Raw genomic sequence first — 6,861 nt, 5'->3', positions numbered from 1 at the left:
GATGTGCCGAACCAACGTGTATACGCGCTTTTACCAAAGCGAACCAATGTACAAATCTGCAAATACTAACTTAAAACATCAAAACTATTCCAGACTTCAGTCATGCCCAAATCAGAACATTTACAGTGTAAATCATGTGTTAGTACTAAGATCTAGACTATCCATGATCAGACCACATAATGATAATTCATTTTAGGCCTTATGATCTCGATCCATCACCCATCATCAACCACATAGGTGCATCCTTAGTTCAAATCAAGTAAAGCATCATAAACCCATAACCTACATATTTGATCTAACACTTCATAAGATATTCCCTACTTCCACACCTTGGCCTAATGATCTTCTCCTCATTTTATAGTTTTAGTCCTTTCTCAATACCTTAGACCAAAACCACTTAGGACCAATACCTTGTACCAAATACCTCGGACCAATACCTCGGACCAAATACCTCGGACCAAATACCTCGGACCAAATACCTTGGACCAGTACCTTGGACCAAAATCTTGATTTTCCATCCCATACACGCTTTTCCTTCTGTGAATGTGCGTGTATACATATACGCTCCTTTTTTTCTATTAACCCACGTGTATATGCTGCATGGGCAAAGTGAACCAACATATACTTCTTAAACTACTCTCTTTCTTCAATCTCTGGAGTCTGATTAGTAATCCTTTGTTGTTAACCTGTTGCACTGTGAACTGTCATCTGTGTGACTTGCCATCAAGGACAACACGTGTACCATAATGCCAACAGGTGATAAATTGATGACAATAACCTTATGCTACAGTTCCTTGTCATCTGAACTTACCCGTGATTTAGGTGAAGGCTAGTTAGGGAAAAGGTCCTATTAACTCCACATATAGTTTTGTGGGTTGAATTTCTATCAATGGCAGGGTGCTTTATGATATCTGAGTCTAGCATTTTGGTGAATTTTGGTTAAGGACCCATTCCATAGGTAGTTGTTCTTGAGGTATTTAGTCAAGAGTTTTCCTCTTTAGGCCGAATACCTCCATCTTTTAAAGGCCCTTCCTTTTGGATGGTGGTAGGTTCCAAGCATGTTATCTTATAGTTTCTTTCTAATGTTTTAAAGTCCTGGACAAACCATGAACTATCTTAGCATGATAGTTAGGTTACTTTGATCTTTGCAGGTTGTGGGAGGAAACGGTTTGCTTTTTGCAACATCCCAGCCAACAGACAGGGAAAACCACATCACATTTCGTTGAGAAACTTTGTTTGATCCTTTTAGGGAGGGTGATTTGAAGGGAGCCTTGAATAACATTATGACCTACAATGAGTGAAACCATAAGCGAGTGTATTTTGATGATTGAAGCAATCAGTTTGGATCTAGTAGGACATAGTGAGAGCATGGATGTGTGATAAATACAAAGTTATCATTGAGCTCTAGGCTTTGAGCATAATTTTTTTTTTCCATTGGGAAAATCTGTAATTTTTCATTATATGGAAAAATTACATATTTGTAGATGCTTAACGCATATGCTGTGTTTCACTATACACAGTTGATCCTTTTAGTAACATAAAGGAGTCTGTACATGAGCAGCTGAAACAGATATACCTCACAGGGCAATCTGTTAGTGCTATTGGAAAAAACTGTTTACATTTGCCTTCCAGGCTTTACATTACTGTTTCAAAAAAGAAATATGCTATTGTGATTACAAAAAAAACATCTATGTCATAAACATGATATCATCCAGATAAATTATTGTCCCGGTGCACTCTGATAGTTCATATCAATGTATGGTCGATGGAAGTACTTGTACTCATGTTGTCCATGTACCTCTGTAATCTCCCATACACCTCTGTCCATCAACGTGGCCTCCTTGGATAATTTATCAGCGCTTTCGTTATGTTCCCTGTAAATATGAGAACATGTGATGTTGTTAAATGCTGCTTTGAATTCTAAAACTTCATTTAATAAGATGCTGAGTGTGTGAGTGTGACAATCTGATATGCCATTGAACCAATTGATGATGATTTTTGAGTCCCCGAAGATATTGATGCAAGTGCATTGATGACTCAAAGCAAAATGTAGTAGATGTCGCAAAGTAATGAGTTCAGCATAATTGTTCGTTCCAACTCCCAGGCCCGCTTTTACTTTATAGATATGGTGCTCATTTTTGTGGATGATAAATCCGCCCCCACAGCCCTACTGGTTTGCTGCCCCATCGAAAAAAGCCCATGGAGTATGAGGATCAATGCAGGGAGGTGGGTGAGGATGGCGGATTTTAGGGGGCGGGGGGTCTGGTAACTCTCTAAATGCTGCAATAATCCCTGCCTCTACCATGGGCCAGTGTACCGGCTTGTCATCGAATATAATGCGGTTTCGAGCTTTCCAAGTGTGCCAGGTTACTAGAATTGGAAGGTTGATACTCTTTGATCCTTTGTGTCGCAGCTCCCAAGCTTCCCAAGCCTCAATCGGGTCCACACCCTCCCAAGTTCCCACATAAGAAATGGAGTTTTTGAGCGCTAGCCACAGTTCTTTTATTGTTCTGCATTGCATAAAAAGGTGCTCTGTGGATTCAGTAGCTCCTTTGCACAGAACACACCAAGTTGGTCCATATTGTGCTCTGTGCATCAGATGCTCTCCTGTGGGTACTCTATTCCTCAAAATACACCAGAAGAAAAGTTTTGCCCGAGGTGATGCTGAGTGTTTCCATATGCTATGCCACCAGATCGAGATGACCTCTGGTTTTTTATGTCTGATGAGGTAGATGTAGCCATCCTTAGGAGTGTAAATACCACTTTCGGCTTGGCTCCAAATGAGTTCATCCGGGCCTTCTTTTATTCTGATGTGAGATTCGATCAGGGCCTCTCTAAAGCTCTGCCATTCCAGATGCCATCTATGTGGCAGATTTAGTTGTTGTGCCGTCCTCCAGGCCTGGTGAAAAATATCTGAATTGTCATGGTCAGCAATATGGGCAATCACTTTGATGTCACGAGAGAGTAGATATCCAACCAGATCTTGAGGGAGAATATGCCTTCCTCCGCTGCCAATCCACGGGTCAATTCCTATCCGAGCCAGAGTTCCGTCTCTGATTCTCCAAACCAAATTATCTCTGATCATGGGTAATGAAAAAAGTAATGCTTTCCATACTGATGATATACTAGCTCTGTTCCATATTGGGAGTCTTACCCAATCCAATATATCAAGGGGCCAAATATATTTGTAATATGAAAGACGGGACCATAAATTTTGGCTAGTTAACAGCGCCCAGCTCATTTTCGCTGCCAATGCTTGTGCGAAAAAAGGGAGATCTTTTAATCCCCACCCGCCCCACTTTTTTGGTAGAGCTATCTTCTGCCATCCTATCCAGGCAAATATACGCTTATCTTGACTTCCGGCCCAAAGATATCTGTTGCATAACTGCTGAAGGCGGGCAAGTATGTGTCTTGGTATCCAGGCAAGGGCCATCCAGAATACCGGGGCTGCTTCCAGAACTGTTTTGATGAGTACTAATCGTCCTGCCCTGGAGAGGTATCTGTGACTCCAACAGGTGAGTCTTTTTTCCAGTTTTGTTACTAGCCAGACCCAGTCGGCTATCCTTTGGCACGAGGGCTTTAGCCAAAAACCCAGATACTTAAGACCTCTGTCCATAGGATGGATATTATAAGGGAAGGCCTGTTGTGCAGTTTGTGATTCATTTACCGATGTACGAGCCAATGTAATGGTAGATTTTGCTTGGTTAACAATCATGCCCGTGGCCCTCGAGAAGAGTTGTATGATGCTGGAAAATGTCAATGAGTCTCTGATGCTACCATCCAACAGGATGAGTACGTCATCCACGAACAACAGGTGTGTGAGGTAGCACTCATCCGTGATCTTGAGCCCTCCGAGAGAACCTTCCCTTTTTGCAGAAATGATTAAGCGACTCAATCCTTCCATAACCAAAAGGAATAGGAGAGGCGATAGGGGGCAACCTTGACGAAGCCCCCTTTCAGAGTGAAAGAAATGGGAAGCGGATCCATTAATCAAGATACTGAACAAGGGTGTAGTAATACATGCCATTATCTAGTTTATGAGAGGGAGAGGGAAACCCAGATGAATAAGGAGCATCTTTATGTATAGCCAGCTGTCCCGGTCAAAGGCTTTTGATAGATCAATCTTCAGAAGAATACGTTTGAGGTGTTTGGACCAGATGGAATGAAGGGCTTCCTGAGCAGATCCAATGGCTTCAAGTATCTGTCTATTTTAAAGGAAAGCAAATTGCTGAGGAGCAATATGTTTTGAAAGAATGGGGAGTCAGATTTAGGGATGAGGACAATGAATGTAGAGTTTATTGCATGATATAAACACCCAGATATTCTGCTTTCCTCTATCACCCTGAGCAGATCCTATCCCAGCATGTCAAAAAAAGCTAAATAGAATTCAATAGTCCAACCGTCCGGCCCAGGACTCTTGTCCTTCTTGAACCATTTGAGTGTGCTTTCCAGTTCCTCCATGGTGACAGGGGCCGTAAGATCAATCGAGTCCTCCTCGTTTAGAAATCTGGGGAAGTGAGTGGCCACATTAATGATCTCTGCCAAATTTGAACCTGGTGGACTTCTGTAAATGCTTCTAAAATGAGATGTTCCAAGCTGAGAGAGCTTGTTGAAGGAATCTGCAAGGCCCCCTTTAGGTAGAGGGAGGTTCCAGATAGTATTTTCCACTTTCCTTCCCTTTGCATAATTGTGAAAGAACCTTGAGTTTTTATCCCCAGCTTTCAGCTAGATTGCTCTGCTATGCAGTCTGAGGGATTCCTCCCTTTGTCTGAGGAGATTAGTCTTCTGGTTTTCTAGTTCAATCAATCGAGTCTTGTCTTCACCCGAGATGAATCCTAAGTTCCGCTCATCTAGTAGAGAGCTCAACTCTTCTTCAACAAGTGAGAGCTGAGCGGATTCCTTGGTGTTCTTCTCCTTGGCCCAAATAATAACTAGATGCTTTAGCTCAGAAAGGTTTTTACAAAAACCCTTGGCCAGTGATGCCTCTCTGTCAATGGGGTGTGCCATCCAGTAATCTGTGACCAATTTCATGAAGTCTTGGTCCTGTAGCCACAAATGGTTGAATTTGAAAGGAGCTTTTGGCTTATGATGAGGGCCGAGAATTTCCAATAATATTGGGGAGTGATCTGATATACCCCCCGATCCAACCCATTGTTTATAGTGATGTGAATGATGTAGCAGGGGGCCTTTCAGCAGAAATCTGTCCAGTCTGCGGGCCAAAGCTGCTGCGCCCACCCTTCTGTTCCTCCAAGTAGGCATGGGTTCCTGCATGGGGATATCAATAAAGTTTGTCTGTTCCAGGATATTTTTCATGAACTCTGTGATGGTATCCACCTGTGCCGAAGAACCCCATGATTCGCAGAAACCCAGAGAAAAATTTAGATCTCCCCCCAGTATGGTGAGGTCAGATGCCATTAAAGGAAGATTTAGGAGATGCCTCCAAAAAGACTCCCTCTGGTGGCAAGGGCCATATAAATTCACAATTCGGAGGGTTTGACCGAGTTCCACTGAGAAAATATCCATTCCCATGAATCCTTTACCACCCTAGGAAGAATCAACCCTAATTGTCCTAGGGTTATATTTGAGCGCCAGTCCCCCAGATCGTCCGGTGGCATCAATTGCCAAGAACTTCCATCTTGAAGCTAGTGAGTGTAGGGATTGTGTGATAGCCTCGGCCGAGCCAAGAGTCTCTTGAAGGAGAATGATATCAGGCTGTTCAACCTCGAAGAGTCTCTAAAGGGCTAGTTTTTTGGGGGCACTAGCCAGGCCCCGACAATTGAATGATAAGCATTTCATGGGGGAACACTCTGGGGGGTTAAGGATGCTCTAAGGACCCCATCAAGAGTGGATTGACGACCAGATGCGACCTCCGCCCCAACCCACCGGATAGCTTTGGATAGATCAGATTTTCTACCTCTGGAGGTCAGAGGTCCCAGTCCCAGGGAGACAATACCCAAGCCGACCTGAGGTCCCGAGGAATGCGCATTGTGCGAATGAGGATGAAGGGAATAAGGGTGGGAGGTTATCTTCCTGGATGATGACAACGAGGAGGAAGAGGATGAGGGCGGCAAGGATGGGGGAGCAGTGGAGGCTATCATGGGAGGAGGCAAGATAATGCAGTGAGCCAAAGTGCATGATGCATTTGAAAAAACAAAAGCAGAGGAGATACCAAGAGATAAGGAGGAAGGGTTTAGAGCAGTACCCGAGGCCTGAGCGGCTGCAGCTACGGCCCGAGCCCTAGTCATAGGAGGTGAAGACGAGCCTAGCCCCTTCGTCCCTTCTTCCACTGGAGAGCCATGCACGGATGCAGTCCTCTGAGATGGGCGAGGGATGATAGGGGACTCTCCTCTAGATGAAATGGGAGTAATCTTTGGAGAATCCTCTGGGCTTTTGTTGAGCGGACAGTCCTTAAATAGGTGTTCCACCTGATGACAACGATTGCAGTGGAACGGGACGCCTTCGTAATCGAGGATCTGGGTCCTGTTGTATTTTCCCCATTGCAGTGTGATCTTTTCCTCCAAGCCGTCACGCGTATCCAAGTGAACCAGCACATGAGCTAGGGTTCGCTTCTTTGATTCCACATACGTGCGATCATGGTCCAAATACGTGCCCAAAGCATTTCCAATCCGGATGAGAGCTTCCTCACTCCAATACTGTAGTGGCAAACCTGGAAAACGCACCCACAGGGGTCCTACTCTGATCTGTTCACGCTCTAGGTCATAGAGGGGACTCCACCTCTTTAGCAGAACTGGTGCCATCTCGATGTGCCAGTATTTTTCCAGTACTAAGTTCGTATACACCTCCTTTGCGAAGTGGAGGGAGAACCACCCTCGAGGGAGAACATGTACCTCCGGTAATTCC

This window comes from Pinus tabuliformis, chromosome 1_1 (genome assembly GCF_031772625.1).
Source record: "Pinus tabuliformis cultivar Carrire ecotype Pingquan chromosome 1_1, CPIR1, whole genome shotgun sequence".
Lineage (NCBI taxonomy): Eukaryota > Viridiplantae > Streptophyta > Pinopsida > Pinales > Pinaceae > Pinus > Pinus tabuliformis.
The sequence above is the reverse complement of the archived record's forward strand: the minus strand, read 5'-3'. Positions refer to the sequence as shown.